Here is a 19,620-nt window from a genome sequence, read left to right as displayed (position 1 = left end):
ATTCATATATATAATGACAACAGTACCGATAGGAGATAAGATAAGATAAAAAACTGAAGAATATTGATCAGGCCAGAGTTACATTATTATTTCAGGTGTATTCTCATCAGAAGCCATGGAGAACTATAAGTCTTTAGAGGCATACCGCTTCTTTGTCTCTGGTTGGGTAGAAACCGTGTTCCACCGGAAACTGACAAGGTGCACCTTGTTGCGGGCAGATGTCAGACCATCCTACAGAGTGAATGATGATCCACATCATCCTTGGGTGGCCTTAGATGGCACGGGAAAGGTGGTTGCAGGTCACTGTGACTGTATGGCAGGGTGAGTTATACAAAATAATATTTTTTAAATAAAAAATAAATAATAAAAAGAATGTTGCCACAAATTTACCAGTGTTACCCACCCAACAGGAGCAACAGGCGGCCAGCAGCACAAGCACTCCAGTCTACTGCTTGTGTAAAACAACAACAGAATCAGAGAGCATGGTTGGCTGTGACACCTGTGATGACTGGTTCCATCCCAGGTGTCTAAACCTCAAAAGGCTACCGAAAAGCAAGACATGGTATTGCCCGGAGTGCAGAAAAAAGAAAAAGAAGTCTAACCCTAACTAAGTTGCTGTACTCTGTCGTCTACTCTAAGCCATCCTATATTGTCAAAGTGGGCAGGGGTGAGGTGCGTTCTAGGAGTAAGGTCAAGCAGTAGTCTGACCAGTTTGTTTTGTGATGTTTGTAATTTAGTTTTTAGCCCTTTTGAAGTTTTATGTTATGGCTTCCTTCTTGGAGAAAATGTAGGTCTGCCAATGCTGCTGTTATGCATATGTTATGCATTGTTGTGCATGTTGAAACTTGAAATAGCACTTTTGTATTTTTGTATATAAAAAAAATAAGCATTTTTTACATGCATTGTTGTGCATGTTGAAATTGTAGGCCTGCCAATTGATGTCCACAGATGAAGCGGTCAAGGAGCTTGACTCGACCTTGGTTCTCTGTTGGTCACCATCCTCCTTGGCTGCATCCCTCTCCTCTCTGAGAGACTGCATCTCGTCAAACAGAGACTGCTCAGTGATGGGAGGTGTGGCTGCTTCCTCAACTTGGGCTGCTGCCTCAACTTGGATGTCTTGGCTGCAACGTTTAGTCCTCTTGTGGGGAGTCACTTTAAATGAAATAAAAACCATACTAATAAGAAACTGCAATTTAGGAACCCATTGATTTTGGCACATAACTGAAAACTAGATGATATCACTTACGATGGTATGAAGAGGAGTTCCTTTTTGCACGCCGCTCATGGCGACTGATGTTCGTTGACGTAGATGGTGTAGACTGTGATGTTGAAGGGAATACAGATGGAATGTAGTCTGGGTGTGTTTGGTCATTGACCTTTGCACCTGAATGAATGAATGAATGAATGAATGAATGAATGAATGAAAACGTTATTAACAGATTGCAGAATGGATACAATACAGTACGGCTCAATACACACAATTGTTAAGGGGATGCAGACCAGAGAGACTTTCGTCTTGTTTACATCAGGGTCCCCCATTTTCAATTCATAGTGACATTTGTGACATACTCAACATACATGACATCATGACATTTATGGCATAGGGACATACATGACATACAGGTATATAGTACTGTTACATTTGTGACATAATATGATATGCAAATATACAGTACTGTTACCCCATAGATCCTGACAGAGAGTATATACATATGACATGTATATTACAAGCAATACGACTATTCAATAACAAGTCCTTAGAGCAAGGACAACAACACTGAATGTGATTGATAAATAGTATACTAGTAACATATAAAAATGAAAAAGGCATGTAGGCTACACTGAGAATGGACTATTATGGGGAAGTAGCTAGCAGAGACTGCTAGCTAATCAATCAATCAGCTAGCAGCTAACATCTGCTGTTTACAGCCTCACAGCCAATACAACTTAATTTACTATATAAATATGTGTTCCTTATTCTCACCTGTTATGAAATGGGTAGAGCAGACATACGTAGAATTTGACTTGGGGGACCAGGGTCTGCTTTTGCACGCTGCTCATGGCGACTGATGTTCGTTGACGTAGATGGTGTAGACTGTGATGTTGAAGGGAATACAGATGGAATGTAGTCTGGGTGTGTTTGGTCGTTGACCTTTGCACCTGAATGAATGAATGAATGAATGAATGAATGAATGAATTAATTAATTAATTAATGAAAACGTTATTAACAGATTGCAGAATGGATACAATACAGTACGGCTCAATACACACAATTGTTAAGGGGATGCAGACCAGAGAGACTTTCGTCTTGTTTACATCAGGGTCCCCCATTTTCAATTCATAGTGACATTTGTGACATACTCAACATACATGACATCATGACATTTATGGCATAGGGACATACATGACATACAGGTATATAGTACTGTTACATTTGTGACATAATATGATATGCAAATATACAGTACTGTTACCCCATAGATCCTGACAGAGAGTATATACATATGACATGTATATTACAAGCAATACGACTATTCAATAACAAGTCCTTAGAGCAAGGACAACAACACTGAATGTGATTGATAAATAGTATACTAGTAACATATAAAAATGAAAAAGGCATGTAGGCTACACTGAGAATGGACTATTATGGGGAAGTAGCTAGCAGAGACTGCTAGCTAATCAATCAATCAGCTAGCAGCTAACATCTGCTGTTTACAGCCTCACAGCCAATACAACTTAATTTACTATATAAATATGTGTTCCTTATTCTCACCTGTTATGAAATGGGTAGAGCAGACATACGTAGAATTTGACTTGGGGGACCAGGGTCTGCTTTGGTCGACTCTCCCGTCTGCTCTACCCAGTCAAAGGAAGTTGACTTCGAGAATATACAGTACTGTTTACAGTATGTGTACAAGGGAAGACTACTCGAAATGTGTTGTTTTCTTTGTGCATTAAGCCAGTCAATTTGCTCTTTGTATGGGATTATAACGGAGTTGTTCTTGTTTGTGTGCTCCCCTCGCATTTGGCGATCAATTGGACTTGAAAACAGCAGTGACCACCACTCGTTAGATCATATGAAACAGTAGCCCCTGTCACGTCACGTAAGCGGCAGATAAAACAGTGAAGATCAGATCATTTGACTTACCACTTAATCCAACGTTCATTCCCCACAAGCGTCTCCGGTGACCCGAACACCAGCCAGTATTTACCCTGGTCGATTTGGTCGTCAACTCCTGCACTGTTCCCGGCACACGCTGCCGATTAAGGGCACGTACTTGGTCCTCAATAATGGACATTAGTGGACAAACCACTAAAACAATGGGGTTTACGTGCCATTTGGAATAGCCATAGGTCTTTGCTGTAGCCGGTATTTTTGTATTTCCGATTCACATTTAGGAGGCATAGCAAGTTCGGTTGTCTCGAAGGAAGGATATAATTCCAACTTGACTTTGACTTTGCGCCTCCTGGCGGCACAAAACAGAAACCGCACCCACCCTAATAAAACCATTTGACAAGAGCCGTTAACGGGCGGCAGAGGGCGTTGAAACGGCGGTAGGAGGGACCTCAATTTGCAATGCTGTAACTGTACGTCTCCTTCCGCTGCCGGCCATCTCCTTCACTGATTGGTTGTTAGTGCGTGTGCTCATATCCAAGCTTGGAAAATCGATATATCGAAACTTTGCGACCACGTTTCATGTTTATTTCGAGGAAATAATTTATCGCGATAGTTATCGTTATCGTTTTATCGCCCAGCCCTACGACAGCTACATCTTTCGGAACAGCAGTCTATACTATACCAAACGATGCAAGCTGTTCTGAAGGTCCAGATTAATAATTAGAATTAGTTCAACAAAAAGGTAGATTAGGTTATCACCTAAAGTCCACGTTTATTATTTTCTATACCATATATATAAGATATATATATATATTGTTTTATTTGTATAAGATATATATTTACTGTTGACCTGATAGTGTTTTATTGTTCGCCCGCATACTCCTTGTATCGCTCGCCCCCCCCTCCCCCATTCAGAGCTCCAACGACCTGGTACCATTAGCTTAGGACTCATAATTCATTCGGACATGGTGATATATAAATTGTATAATTAATTCGAACATTGTGATATATAAATTGTATAATAATAATTAGGATACTGGCAATTTTACAGAGGAAAACATTTCTAATAAAAAATAATAATAATAATAATAAAAAAAAAATATATATATATATGTAAATTAATAATAATTATGAATTATGAGTGAATTTGTGTTTCACGTGTTGTCATGGAATAACCTCCACTGGTGCACCTACCTCACTGCACCGGCCGTAACAAACAATTCAACTCACGTTCCTCCCGCAGGTAGCCCCCTATAACGGAACCTGGCTCATTGAGGCCCCTCCTCCTTTCTCATTACTGCCACCCGACCAGATGCAAAAAGTCCAAAAGTGGGACAACAGTACGATTTTGGTGGGACAAAGTGGGACAGATAGATAATGTAAATTTTTTTATTAGAATAACTGCCATGTCTTCACTGAATAGATTTAAATCAAAGGTTAAAGGTTAAATCAATGTGTTTGATATTCCCTGTTAACACAGAACTAGGGAAAACAGTGTAGTATAATACAAAAATAATAATACAAATAAATTGTGTTTCTATATTAGAATAACTGCCATGGTCTTCACCGAATAGATTTAAATCAAAGGTTAAAGGTTAAATCAAAATAAATACAAATGAAATACCACCTAACATCTGTTTTAAATATTCAAACGTCATCACTTGACAGGAATGTCTTGTGTTTGATATTCCCTGTTAACACAGAACTAGGGAAAACAGTATGAATGGGAGTGTTGTACTGTGTGATAGACACTTGTTATCTCAGCTGCAGTGATCTTGTCCGTCTGGCTATCATTGTTTGGTTTAAAAAGAAATGTATCCATAGATCTGGATGTTTCTTTTTGGTGAGCCACTTTCAAGTGAGACTCACGTCCACTGTGGCGCTTCAAGTCGAATTCTCCTCCATGCGCAATTGAAAACGAACTATGACACAAAACACAGAAAGCCTGCTGCGGATTGCCTGCCATCTGCCTCACCCAGTCATGTGTCGTTTGCCAGTCTTGGTTGTAACTGCAGGTCCGTTTCTTTTTACTGCTTTCCATCTTGAACTAGTTCGCTTGTAATGTTGTTGTGTTTTTTTTTACCAATCAGATTTGCGATATGAGGTAGCGTCACAAGTTCAACTCTCACGAGCAGAGCAGTGCGTTAAATTACTATAACCAATCAGATCTGCGATATGAGGTAGCGCCACGACTCAGTCTCAGTCACGTCACAAGCAGGCAAGCAGCGCGCTAAAGTACTATAACCAATCAGAGCAATGTGTGTGGACAAGAGGCGGGTTGCTACGTTTACTGTCTGTAGGGAGGGGCTTTTAGACGCATGTTTTTTTTTTGGCTTTGAAAAGAGGGACATCCTCTCAATATGAGGGACGCGGGACATTTGGTCAAATGGTGGGACAGTACAACCAAAAGGGGGACACCTGGTCACCCTACACCCGCCACATACACCCCCTCCACATGTATCGGCGTCCCGAGTCCCGACGATATACCAATACAATCTACCACTTGGGGAAAATCTTAAACTCAGTCCTGAGAACCCTGTATGTTACAATACTGCAGATTTAGGGAGTCGAAACGGATTATTGTGTTTGCCTGCAGTACTCCTATTAGACTTCCTGAGGCCCTCCACCACCACTGGGAAATCTGTCTCCAAGTCGCCATCCCCTCCTTCCAACACATCATCCTCTGGACAAAGCTCAGATTCTGACATTGACCCCTCACTATACGACTCCAACGGCAGTCCTTCTGTCAATGTAACATCTGTGTCCTCCACCCCATTGTCTCCTATATCCCCCTGCTCCTCCTGCTCTTCCCCCAAATCGTGGCCTGTATCAGGCCTCAACCCACCTCTCATCTCAGTCCGGTGGACTTGCCGCACCGGACCATCCTGAACTGCAGGGGTGATGGAGTAGACTACACCACGTTTTGCGGGGCACTGTACCACCCGGTAAGGGGTCGGTTCACAGACATCCTGAATCTTGTTCCGACCCTTCACCCCATGGTTACGGACATATACAAGGTCTCCCTCCCCTATAAATGGATCTCTCACTTGCTCTTCCTGTTTCTTATCTCTGTACTCCCTCCTTGTAGCCAGGCGCTGTCGTACGTGGCTATACGCTCCCTCCAGTGACTCCTGGTGCTCCTTTACCCAGTCCTAGTCTAGACCCTGCTCAGCCTCATCTAACCCCTCCCCTAGCAAAGAAATCCACAGGGAGTCGGGGCTCCCGGCCAAACATTAAAAAGTAGGGAGTCATGCCAGTGGACTGATGCACGGTGGTGTTATAGGTAGGGATGTCCCGATCCGATCACCAAAATAAAATAAAAAAACTGCAATTTTTTTTTTATTTTTTTTTTATTGAACAAACATGACCATGTTCACGTCTTAAACTCATACTGAGGCCTTAGTTTTGGTTTTAAATTGCATATCATCATTCATTTATTTATTGTCACACAGAGCAGAATAATTTCGCCAAAACAAACCAATAGTATCCAGCTGCAGAACGGCAGACCAGCCACACTATCAGACCCAAATATATATCTTTTTTTCTTCTTTTTTTTTTGTATCCCAATTTCTCACATTACATTCACCCTGAATGTTGACGTTATCCAGGTGAAAAGTTAACTTCATAAATCATTTGATGTATAATTAAATCAAAGGAAATGCGTTTGGGTCTGAATCTAGGGTTGTGTGCGATATTGTGTCATTCTGTCAACAATTGTGGCCCCGGTGGCGATCAGAACACAAGGGGGGAAAAGCTAAAAAAACTGCTTTTTCTTAGAGTGGAAAGCCATTGGTTTGTATGTAGAGGATAACTTTCAAACAAATGGTCATCCGTTGAGATAGAAATGTCCAATTCCATTTATTTTTCTTTTGTGAGCGAGGGGACAGCTGTGTCATCGTTTTGATGTGTTGTTTTTATATCTACGTCCAAAATTTAGATCACTGTCGCAATTTACCCAAGGTGATGGTAAAAGAATTATTTCAGCTGCCCCACTCTAATTCGCAATGCATTCCCAATGGGACCGAAATGTTCCCGTTTAAAGTCGATTTGTAGCCAAACGGTGCAGTGAAACATCTCGTGTATGGGGCGCGAACGCTCTGGGAGGAGTTTGTTGGCAAAAATCGGCGGAATAAAGAAGAATAAATAAAGAATAGTATAGACTAGACAATTCCGCGCGGGTGAAATTGTGAAAGTGTGGGTGACGCCTGTGCACCGCCGGCCAACGGGAGAGGGTCTCTCGCGAGTCTCTATGACAAACGGTTCAAAAGATACAAAAAGGGGGAGGAACCAAACTATGGGCATGGTCAACATAGACCAATGAAAGAGGACATCCCTATTGAGTACAATGGCACAACCCGCAAGTCTGTACGACAAACTATTACACCATTACACTATTACACTATTACACTAGCACACTATTACACTAGCACACTATTACACTAGCACACTATTACACTATTACACACTATTACACTATTACACTATTACACTATTACACTAGCACACTATTACACACTATTACACACTATTACACTATTACACACTATTACACTATTATACTATTACACTATTACACACTATTACACCATTACACTATTACACTATTACACTAGCACACTATTACACTAGCACACTATTACACTATTACACACTATTACACTATTACACTATTACACTATTACACTATTACACTATTACACACTATTACACTATTACACACTATTACACTATTACACACTATTACACTATTATACTATTACACTATTACACACTATTACACTATTATACTATTACACTATTACACTAGCACACTATTACACTATTACACACTATTACACTATTACACACTATTACACTATTACACTATTACACACTATTACACTATTACACACTATTACACTATTAAACACTATTACACTATTACACACTATTACACTATTATACTATTACACTATTAAACACTATTACACTATTACACTATTACACTATTACACACTATTACACACTATTACACTATTACACACTATTACACTATTACACACTATTAAACACTATTACACTATTACACACTATTACACACTATTATACTATTACACACTATTAAACACTATTACACACTATTAAACACTATTACACTATTACACTATTACACACTATTACACTATTACACACTATTACACTATTACACACTATTACACTATTACACACTATTACACTATTACACTATTACACACTATTACACACTATTACACTATTACACTATTACACACTATTACTAAATCACTATATCTAAACAATAACGAATGAATTAATGAATTCTGAATTACCTGTGGTTTGGAGGCTCTTGAGGACAGGTCCTTTTGATTGTCTGCTGGTCTACTCTACCCATCTTTCCTTCCTACCCCCATCCCTCCGCCCATTCCTTCCTACCCCCCTTACCCACCTTTCCATATGTCCCCAAATATGTCAAACCCCCTATGTTCATGTATTCCTGTGAACCCCACCCTTTCCAGTTTGTATGTATAAAGATGTTTCAAGATCCAGTGAGGGTCTCTCTTCACCCGGTGTCCTAGCTAAACCATCTCGTCCCAGCCTAACTCTCACTATTTTTGTATTGATACTTTGATTGAGTTAATAAATCGTATTAACCAGGTCTCCTTGGACTGAGTAAGTTATTAGCTTCGGCTATTTTCCACCCACACCCTCCGCTCAGCAGCACCATGTGACCATGTGATGTTATTAAACACCTTATCCATGTCTCATCCCTTCCATCACCTGAAAAGGATCCAATTCAGGTGGCAAAGTGGTTGGTATTCAACTTAGGAGTGGGTTTACACTAAGGGGGGCAACCATACACTGACAGCAGAGTCTTGACTTTCAAGTCTTGAGTGAATTTCCTATCCTCAAGACGCTTTGTCCATAACTGACGACGAGTGCCGCTCGACTTGTCCAAGAGCAGAACACGCAAGTGTCTTTGGTCTCCTTTGTGGAATTGCAGCACTCCATTCACTCCAGAGGCAGGAGTTCGGCGCTGCGTCCACGGTCACACTGCAATCTGCATAACGACAATGATGAACACCACATCGGGGGTGATTTGAGAGAGGAAAAGCTTCCAAATTCCCCTTCAGATGTGTGTTGATTGTGTTTATTCAGCCAGTTAGGTTGATGAGGGAGCGATATGGAGGAGGCTGGATTGGACACTTGTCGCTTGTTACGGCTAAAATAGCAGACATCTCTCTCCACGGAGAACAAACAGCTAAGCCGGACTGAAATCAAGGTGTTCCTGCGAAAGCACTCGGGAATGCAAATTCAAAAGCACTTCATTACTTGCTCTCTCGCTGCAATCTTGTGTCTGAGAGACTGAACTACAGTAAGTGGTTAATCAAGACCAGAACCAAGCCCTCTCTTGAGCGGTCATAGAGGAGAGGCCTACCGCTTGTAGACGGTACCAAGGCAGGACGTGTGTGTGTGTGCGTGTGTGTGTGTGTGTGTGTGTGTGTGTGTGTGTGTGTGTGTGTGTGTGTGTGTGTGTGGTGTGGTGTGGTGTGTGTGTGTGTGTGTGTGTGCACACCTCTACATTTGTGTGTATACCACTATATCTGTACACCTATACATGTGTATTTATACCACTATATCTGTACACCTCTACATGTGTATTTATACCACTATATCTGTACACCTCTACATGTGTGTATACCACTATATCTGTACACCTCTACATGTGTATTTATACCACTATATCTGTACACCTATACATGTGTATTTATACAACTATATCTGTACACCTCTACATGTGTATTTATACCACTATATCTGTACACCTCTACATGTGTATTTATACCACTATATCTGTACACCTATACATGTGTATTTATACCACTATATCTGTACACCTCTACATGTGTGTATACCACTATATCTGTACACCTCTACATGTGTATTTATACCACTATATCTGTACACCTCTACATGTGTATTTATACCACTATATCTGTACACCTATACATGTGTATTTATACCACTATATCTGTACACTTCTACATGTGTTTATACCACTATATCTGTACACCTCTACATGTGTATTTATACCACTATATCTGTACACTTCTACATGTGTTTATACCACTATATCTGTACACCTCTACATGTGTTTATACCACTATATCTGTACACCTCTACATGTGTGTTTATACCACTATATCTGTACACTTCTACATGTGTTTATACCACTATATCTGTACACCTCTACATGTGTGTGTATACCACTATATCTGTACACCTCTACATGTATGTATACCACTATATCTGTACACCTCTACATGTGTGTATACCACTATATCTGCACACCTCTACATGTGTGTGTACCACTATATCTGCACACCTCTACATGTGTGTGTATACCACTATATCTGTACACCTCTACATGTGTGTATACCACTATATCTGCACACCTCTACATGTGTGTGTATACCACTATATCTGTACACCTCTACATGTGTGTGTATACCACTATATCTACACACCTCTACATGTGTGTATACCACTATATCTACACACCTCTACATGTGTGTATACCACTATATCTACACACCTCTACATGTGTGTATACCACTATATCTGCTCACCTCTACATGTGTGTATACCACTATATCTGCTCACCTCTACATGTGTGTATACCACTATATCTGCACACCTCTACATGTGTGTGTGTGCCACTATATCTGTACACCTCTACATGTGTGTGTACCACTATATATGCACACCTCTACATGTGTGTGTGTACCACTATATCTGTACACCTCTACATGTGTGTGTACCACTATATCTGCTCACCTCTACATGTGTGTATACCACTATATCTGCACACCTCTACATGTGTATTTATACCACTATATCTGTACACCTCTACATGTGTGTGTACCACTATATCTGCACACCTCTACATGTGTGTATACCACTATATCTGCACACCTCTACATGTGTATTTATACCACTATATCTGTACACCTCTACATGTGTGTATACCACTATACCTGTACACCTCTACATGTGTGTATACCACTATATCTGCACACCTCTACATGTGTGTATACCACTATACCTGTACACCTCTACATGTGTGTATACCACTATATCTGCACACCTCTACATGTATGCTATATCACTATATCTGCACACCTCTACATGTATGTATGCTATACCACTGCGCTACACAGGCCTGAAAGAGATTTCACTCATACGAAGAGTCATAATGATTTTAGGGTATACCTAATCATTTCTCTCTCTCTCTATCTCGCTCTCGCTCTCTCTCTCTCTCTCTCTCTCTCTCTCTCTCTCTCTCTCTCTCTCTCTCTCTCTCTCTCTCTCTCTCTCTCTCTCTCTCTCTCTCTCTCCCCCCCCCCCCCCTCCCTCTGCTCCATCACCTCCATGGAAAGGCAGCACCATTATGAATTCCTCCCAGGTAATGTACCGGACCGGGCTCGGTGCAGAGGAGGTGAGAACTGGGTGACGACGTAGAGGTGCTTGTTATTGTTCGGCAGACAGAATGTGCGGAATGCGAGTGTGTGAGTGAACTCAGCGGGAGCTGACACTCAACATTACCTCTATCCACCAAGAGCGTGACCCCCCGGGTAGAGGGGGGGGGGGGAGAGGGGGGTGACAGAGAGAGGGAGAGAGTGAGAGGGGGGAGAGAGGGGGGGTGAAGAGAGAGAAGGGAGAGAGAGGGGGGAGAGGGAGGGAGAGAGTGAGAGGGGGAGAGAGGGGGGGTGAGAGAGAGAGGGAGGGAGAGAGTGAGAGGGGGAGAGAGGGGGGTGAAGAGAGAGAAGGGAGAGAGAGGGGGGGGGAGAGAGGGAGGGAGAGAGTGAGAGAGAGAGAGAGGGGTGAGAGAGGGAGGGAGAGAGTGAGAGAGGGAGAGAGGGAGAGAGAGGGGGGTGAGAGAGAGAGGGAGAGAGTGAGAGGGGGGAGAGAGGGGGGGGTGAAGAGAGAGAAGGGAGAGAGGGAAAGAGAGAGAAAGAGAGGGAGGGATAGTGAGGGGGGGAGAGAGAGGGAGCGAGAGAGGGAGAGAAAGAGAGAGGACGGGAGAGAGGGAGGGAGGGAGAGAGTGAGGGGTGAAAGATAGAGAGAGAGGGAAAGAGAGAAGGAGAGGAGAGGGAGAAAGGAAAAGAGAGGGGGGGGGGTGCAGCAGAGAAGGCCTTGGTGGAGGCTGGTGTTTGATGTCTCCAGGACAGGTCTCTGTGGTGGAGTGTCTGATCTCATGCAGGGCGTAGGAGAAGCATGGACACTCCACACCGGCTCCACGACCATTCATTATGACCGCACATCAAAAGCTCCACTCTGCAATCCAAATGGGAACCAAAAGAATAGGTAGCTCCACCACAGAACATAAAAAACATGGGATCATGGGAAACATATTTGTTTTTACACTCAAAGGTTGTTGTCTGAACCTTTGATGCAAAGGACTGACAGCGTTTTTGGGAGTTATGCATGCCTTCTGAGGGTGTAAATGTTTTTTGTTTTTTTTATATCCTTCTTTTTTTATAGCCTGATTTTCTATTTTTCTCCCCATCCCAATTTAGTCGTTATGCCAATTCCCCCCTCTCCCCTACCTGGTTGTTGTGCGCATGTTCCTCCCACTGGTCGGTACAAGGGAACCCTGAAGTCCACCACATGCTTCCTCCGACACGTGTGGAGACCAGGGGTGTTTTTAGGGTTAGAAAACATTGGGGGCTTCAGCCCTTTTTTTTTTTTTTTAAGCACAGAAATACGCAATTTTAGAGTAATTAGAGATGAATACTGAATAACTAGAATCATTAGAGGTTCTCAAAGTGAGGTCCAGGTCCATGAGAGGGATCTGGGCAGTCCCCATAGAAAATTCAAAGTTAACAGGACCAAATCATCAGTTTCTTATTTATTTATTTATTTAGCCAGATTAAACATTGATCTGTATCATATATATATATATATATATATATATCATATATACTGTACATACATACACATATACACCAATAACAAAATAAAAACACAGTTAAGAATCATACACATAAGCAAATAAACAAACAAACAAACATATGCACAGCCTATGTACAAAATAAATAAACAGTTCATCTCTAGTCTTTACAGTTTTCTTCAATTGCATAAACACTCAAATCAAAAGTATTACACAATTATCAAAACCTTACACTCAAGGAGCAAAATATAGGCCCAGATTTGCACCCCTACAATGTCAGCCTCACTTTTTGCAAAACAATACACACAGTGATTTGCAAAACACTAAACACACTTGCATTACATTAGACACAGAATGTCAAATTACCACACATATGAGCCAATTGGTTAACACAGCCATCAGATGCACAAACACACCATTGCTTAATTGTAGATACACAATCAGGTTTAAGCACTATAAAAATGCAGCAGGTGAGTTCACCTGTCTTCAACCAAAATGGAAGGAGAGTGAAGTACTTACACAGAGAACGTGAAAATATACAATACATTCACCAAACACTACACAAGACAACCAATGATGCAGACTGATGAAAATATAAATTTTCTCCCATTTTCCCAAATCAGTCAACATGTCAACATGGAGAATCACAACAAAAAATTATCTTGCCAGATCCAGCTAGGCAAAGAGATAATGTCTAGTATTTTCTGTTTAGATTTTTTCAAAAAGAAATTGTATTACTGTAATTTTAACCTGTACTGGATACAGTATTTTATGTTTGTCTGATATTTGCTGAGCTTACAGTGTTATGCACATAGTAGCATGAAAACTGGGACATGTATTGTTGTGATTCTCCATGTTGAAATGTTGACTGATTTGGTTATATGGAGAGAACATTTATATTTTCATCAGTCTGCATCATTGATTTGGGTATATGGAGAGAAAATGTTATTTTTTTCATCAGTCTGCATCATTGATTTGGGTATATGTAGATAAATAAATTATATTTTCATCAGTCTACAGCATTGGTCTTGTGTAGTGTTTGGTGAATTTATTGTATATTTGCACATTCTCTGCGTACTTCACTTACAGTACTCTAATCACTGAGAAGTAGAATTGCTAAATGTGTTTTAGGTTAAGCACAGCAGTGTGTGTAACTGGTTCAAACAGAATTAAGTCATTATGAAATGTGTGTTTCATATGGTAACAAAATTAGTGTATGGTTTTGTGTTTAATTTAGCAAAGGATCTGAGGTGTTCTGATAATTGTGTGTGTGGTTGTGCTAATTGTGTGTTTTGAAACACCGGGCCCCGTTTTCAAAATCATGCTTAGGCAATCGAAAAAAACTATTGTGTGTTTCATTATATACATATGTTTCAGTCTTCTCATAAAAAAAATATTCGATTTTTGGGTCTTTTCCTGCCTTTGGTCCGCTTTGCATTCACATCTCAAATGAACCGCAGCAGGGTTCACTTGCAAGAGTGAATGAGCTTTCACACCACCCCAAACCAACCGGACTATCCGAGGTTCGATTAAAGCTTATTATAGGACACTGGACATGGGTATGGATGGCTCCAGGTGCTGCTGCGTTAAAGTGCACATCTTCAATATCTGTACTATTTAAAAGCACAGTGCAGGACACACTCAAAGGTTATCGCACCTCAGAGATGGCAGTGGACATGAATGACAGGACAAAGGCCATATGTAATGGCCTTTGGATTGAGGAACATACTACCAGCCAAAGGAGGAAGCAGAAAAGGATGGGCGAGTATGTAGTTGAGTCATCTTGTGGCACAAGCTCAGACCTCAGCTCAGGAGATCAGCTGAGACAGAGACTGTTCTATCCAGTCGTCGACAGAATACTGCAAGAGCTTGAGAGCAGGTTCTCATGAGTTGGATAACAACTTATGAGAGGCATACAGGCATGTTATCCAGCCTCAGACCAGTTTCTCTCAGTGGAATTGCTGCAACCCCTCGCCACACATTACAATATCCAAGAGGAGATCACAGTTGCAAAGTGTTTCCTGGTCAGGACAGGCAGAGATGCAGTCCCTACTATCCAAAGTGTCTTTTCCCTCCTGGATGATAATAATAATAATAATAATAATAATAATAATAATAATAATAATAATAATAATAATAATAATAATAATAATAATAATAATAATAATAATAATAATAATAATAATAATAATAATAATAATAATAATAATAATAATAATAATAATAATAATAATAATAATAATAATAATAATAATAATAATAATAATAATAATAATAATAATAATAATAATAATAATAATAATAATAATAATAATAATAATAATAATAATAATAATAATAATAATAATAATAATAATAATAATAATAATAATAATAATAATAATAATAATAATAATAATAATAATAATAATAATAATAATAATAATAATAATAATAATAATAATAATAATAATAATGCATTTGATTTATAAGGCGCCTTTCAGGACACTAAAAAAAAGTCCACAAATCGGTGAATGAAAGAATTATAGGATCAAATGAAAACTACTTACTAAAAATGTTTAAAAGTACTAAAAACCAACAAAAAATACCAAACACTAACAAACATTCAGCACAGACAATGGGGATGCTGACATAAAAAAAAAAAAAAAAAAAGTAAAAAAAAAAAAGAAAATTTAAACAATTTTTTTTTTTTTTTTTTTTTTTAGATCCGGGGCTAGGAGAAAAACATCCGGGGCTAAAGCCCCGGAAGCCCAGGGCTAACGACGCCACTGGTGGAGACAGCCAGTGGCTCTCTTCTCACCTGGCAGCGAGGACTCTCATTGGTGAAGCGTAACGCGTGGGAGGTCACGCTGCCCCCACCATTTCCTGCCTTTCGCTGAGCAGGCATTAGAGCTAACATTAGAGCTAGCATGTCCACCCCTACATGTGACCATTCTACTACTTTCACCTGCCCTGCCACCTTTAGCCAGTTTGAGCCTGTGTCCCTTGCTCAGCTAGAGGAAAGTATTACCCATATGAAGCCCTCAGGCTCCCCCTAGACGTCCTTCCCCCTCACCTCGTCAAAGAGGTCAGCAGGGTCATAGGACCAAATGTCCTAACAATCATGAACGACAGCCTTGCAGGTGATGTACCTGTACATTTTAAACATGCTGTGGTGCAACCGCTTATTAAAAAGCCTAACCTGGACGCCTCTGTCCTCTCTCATTTCAGGCCTATCTCCAAGCTCCCGTTTTTATCAAAAATGTTGGAAAAAATGTTACTTGTCCAATTAATGTCTTTCCTGGACACACATGGCATTCTGGAGGTCTTCCAACCCGGTTTTAGAGCACTGCGCAGTACCGAGACTGCACTCTTAAGAGTTTTTAATGATATCCTTCTGGCCACTGACTCTGGTGACTCCCTTATCCTCGTACTTTTAGATCTCACTGCTGCCTTCGACACAGTGGATCACAATATGCTGCTCTCCCATTTGGAGCACTGGGTTGGCATTAAAGGCTCAGCCCTGGCGTTTTTTAGATCATACCTGTCTGAGAGAAGTTTTTGTGTTAGCCTGGGCGACGCTGTATCCTCCACAGCACCTCTCCCCTGCGGGGTTCCCCAGGGCTCAATTCTCGGGCCAATTTTATTTGTGTTGTATCTGCTCCCCTTAGGGCCTATACTCCGAAAGCATGGCGTCTCCTTTCACTGCTACGCAGATGACAGCCAGATTTACATGCCATTAAAAAGAAACAATAGCAACCCGGTAAAACCACTATTAGCATGCCTTGACGATGTTAAGGCATGGCTGGCATCAAACTGTCTTTGTCTCAATGACAGTAAAACAGAGGTCATGGTGTTTGGTCCCAGCAATGGTCATGTGTCTCCTCCCGATGACTTGGGCCCCCTTGGGCTTTTTGTGAAGCCAACTGTCACCAACCTAGGGGTGAAGTTTGATTGTGACCTAAAATTGGACAAGCAGATCAACGCTGTGGTGGGAAAGAGTTTTTTCCAACTCAGGAGGCTGTCCAAGGTCAAACCTTTTTTATCCCATTCTGTTTTTGAGACTGTTATCCATGCTTTCATGACCTCTCGCCTTGATTACTGCAATGCCCTATACGTTGGCGTCAGTCAGGCCTCCCTCTCTCGTTTGCAGCTGGTTCAGAACGCCGCTGCCCGTCTGCTGACGGGAACACGAAAGCGGGAGCACATTTCCCGTGCTAGGGCTGCCCTCCACTGGCTCCCTGTGTGTTTTAGAATCGATTTTAAGGTTTTACTGTTTGCTTTTAAATGTTTGAACGGCTTGGCACCAGGGTACCTCTCGGACCTGCTGGAACCCTATGTTCCCCCAAGGTCCCTCAGGTCCTCTGACCAGCTCCTCTTGGCCGTTCCAAACTCCAGGCTGAAGCTAGGGGGGGCCGTGCTTTCGCAGTGGCAGCCCCAAAGCTCTGGAATGAGCTGCCACTGCATGTTAGGCAGGCCCCCACTCTGCAGGTGTTCAAATCACGCCTCAAGACACACCTATTTGCTCTGGCTTTCGGTTTTTAAACAGTTTTGAGGGACCTGCCTTTTTATGTGACACATTGTACTGTTTTTATTGTGTGCTTTTATTTTTTTTATGTTCTATGTTTTATCTTATGTTGTGGACTTGTACAGCACTTTGGTCAACTTTGTTGTTTTTAAATGTGCTTTATAAATAAAGTGGATTGGATTGGATTGGATTGAAGGCCAGATTACCACCCTCGACTTCCCTCCCGCTAACTCAGCCAAACGAGTTAGTATGATGATCGGCCCAAGCCGCAGGGCAATGCTGACTCCGGGAGTCGAGACCGCAGCCTCTTGCATTGGTGACGAGCGCAATATCCGCTACGCCATCTGACCGCCCTGAGGGTGTAAATGTTTGTTTACATTTGTCATGTGTGTAAATACTGAAGTAAAACACACACTGAGTTATGAATTATGACATAAGTCATAATCATGTTACATGTAAAAGTCAATCTCTTCAAACATCTATGTAAATATAACTTCAATTGATTATTTCTGGGTTGGGGTTATAACAATTGAACAGCTGGGTCGGTCAAATGAGTTTTTGAAATTCTAGAATTCTAATAATTTGGAACAGAAAGAAGATACACCCTACCCTCCTTCACTTTCCCTAACATGTTTAGGAAGGGTCAAGGAGGAACACGTTTTTTTTCTAATTCCAAATTATTCTAAATCTAAAATTATAAAACAGTCTTTTTGACCGACCTAGCTGTTCTAGTGTTAAGGAGGGGTGGGTGAGGGAATAATATTAGAGACTGTTTTTGTATGTTTGTGTGTGATATATGTGCGTAATCTGCATATCGCTGCTGGCGGGACAAAACCTCATACAGTAACTCCATTTTTAAATATATTTTTTTTTATATAAATCAACTCTGTAGATCATCCTCCATATGTGTGTGTGGGTTTTACAAAGTTTAAACAATGGGAAAGCATTAAACTGATCATCTGTCTAAACCTCCTAACTCTATTCACCCTCAAATCTGTGTTCGTTTTTTTCATCTACTGAAAAGTTGGGTTTTTGGAGTTATGAGGTTTTGTCCCGCCAGCAGCGATATTATGTTTGAGTTTGTACACACGTACCTGTACAAACTGGCTCTGTCTGTCGGCGAGTGTGTCAGTGCGATGTGTCTTTTCAACCATCTTCCTGCTGCCTCTCTGCTTGCCTCGTGAAGTCCATGTATCCTATCTTACACCTGTCTCTCCAGACAAACACACCGTCATGACACAGAAACAGGCCAGGCCGTGTGTGTCTAGCAATCTAATCACCCTAACATGAATGTCAGCGAACATTGTATGAATATTCCCTCTAAAGATAGAACATATTTTGAATGGCGCGCACAGACACTGACTCACGAACGCTAAGCTACAGCTTGACTGCACGCCCCGCATTTGTCCAAAGGCTTTGTTGAGAGACAGCCGGTTTGACTACAGTGTCTTTCTCTTTCTGTCATATCTTCAAATCATTTCTCTTTCCCTTCATTTTGATCGATGTATACTGTACGCTGTTCGGCAGAGCCTATAATTTTTTTTAGACGCCGATCGTATGTGTCTCTCACCCCTCATCTGCCTTACACACCTGCAAGTCTTTGATCACGGCGGAGCATGGCATGGTGTTTGATTCCCCGGGTTACTTTGACAGCTGGCAGGCTGGCAAACAGGCCCCTACTACGATGTCTGACGCTATAGATCAGAGGAGACGAGGGGGCCAGGAGAAGCTAGACGTCCAGCTGGGAGAAGATCAGAAGAGACACAAACTTCAGCCATTGTGAGGTTATTATACACACAGTGGCTCACGGCGCCCATAACTTTTCCCCTTTGATGTTTTCACGTATCGCTCTGCTCCTGTTATCCTCTGGCTCAGGATTTTGAACGTCTTTGTGCGGTTTTATGTGATTTTGACAAAACACTGTTTTTCTACCCTCCCTCGGGTGGCGTCTTGGGGTTCGCCTCTCGTTCTGAAGAGGCTGTAGTGTAGTGGCCAGTGTGTGTGTGTGCCTATAAAAACACATCATCTTCATATACAGTAAAC

General features: G+C 41.3%; 1 long non-coding RNA gene across 2 annotated transcripts; it reads right to left on the bottom strand.

The window, feature by feature from the left end:
- Positions 1-725: 725 nt before the first annotated feature.
- On the bottom strand, positions 726-18,728 carry LOC311241699. Of its 2 annotated transcripts, XR_014620563.1 has the most exons (4): positions 18,672-18,728; positions 1,985-2,160; positions 1,247-1,384; positions 726-1,152 (listed from the first exon to the last, which is right to left on the bottom strand). It is a non-coding gene; the product is annotated as an uncharacterized lncRNA (long non-coding RNA). The 2 variants fall into 2 exon arrangements; XR_014620564.1 differs by lacking the exons at positions 1,985-2,160; positions 18,672-18,728 and adding an exon at positions 3,152-3,174.
- Between the last annotated feature and the right edge of the window lie 892 nt (positions 18,729-19,620).

Source organism: Notolepis coatsorum (genome assembly GCF_963971535.1).
Source record: "Notolepis coatsorum genome assembly, chromosome: 15".
Classification (NCBI taxonomy): Eukaryota; Metazoa; Chordata; class Actinopteri; order Aulopiformes; family Paralepididae; genus Notolepis; species Notolepis coatsorum.
The sequence above is the reverse complement of the archived record's forward strand: the minus strand, read 5'-3'. Positions and strand labels throughout refer to the sequence as shown.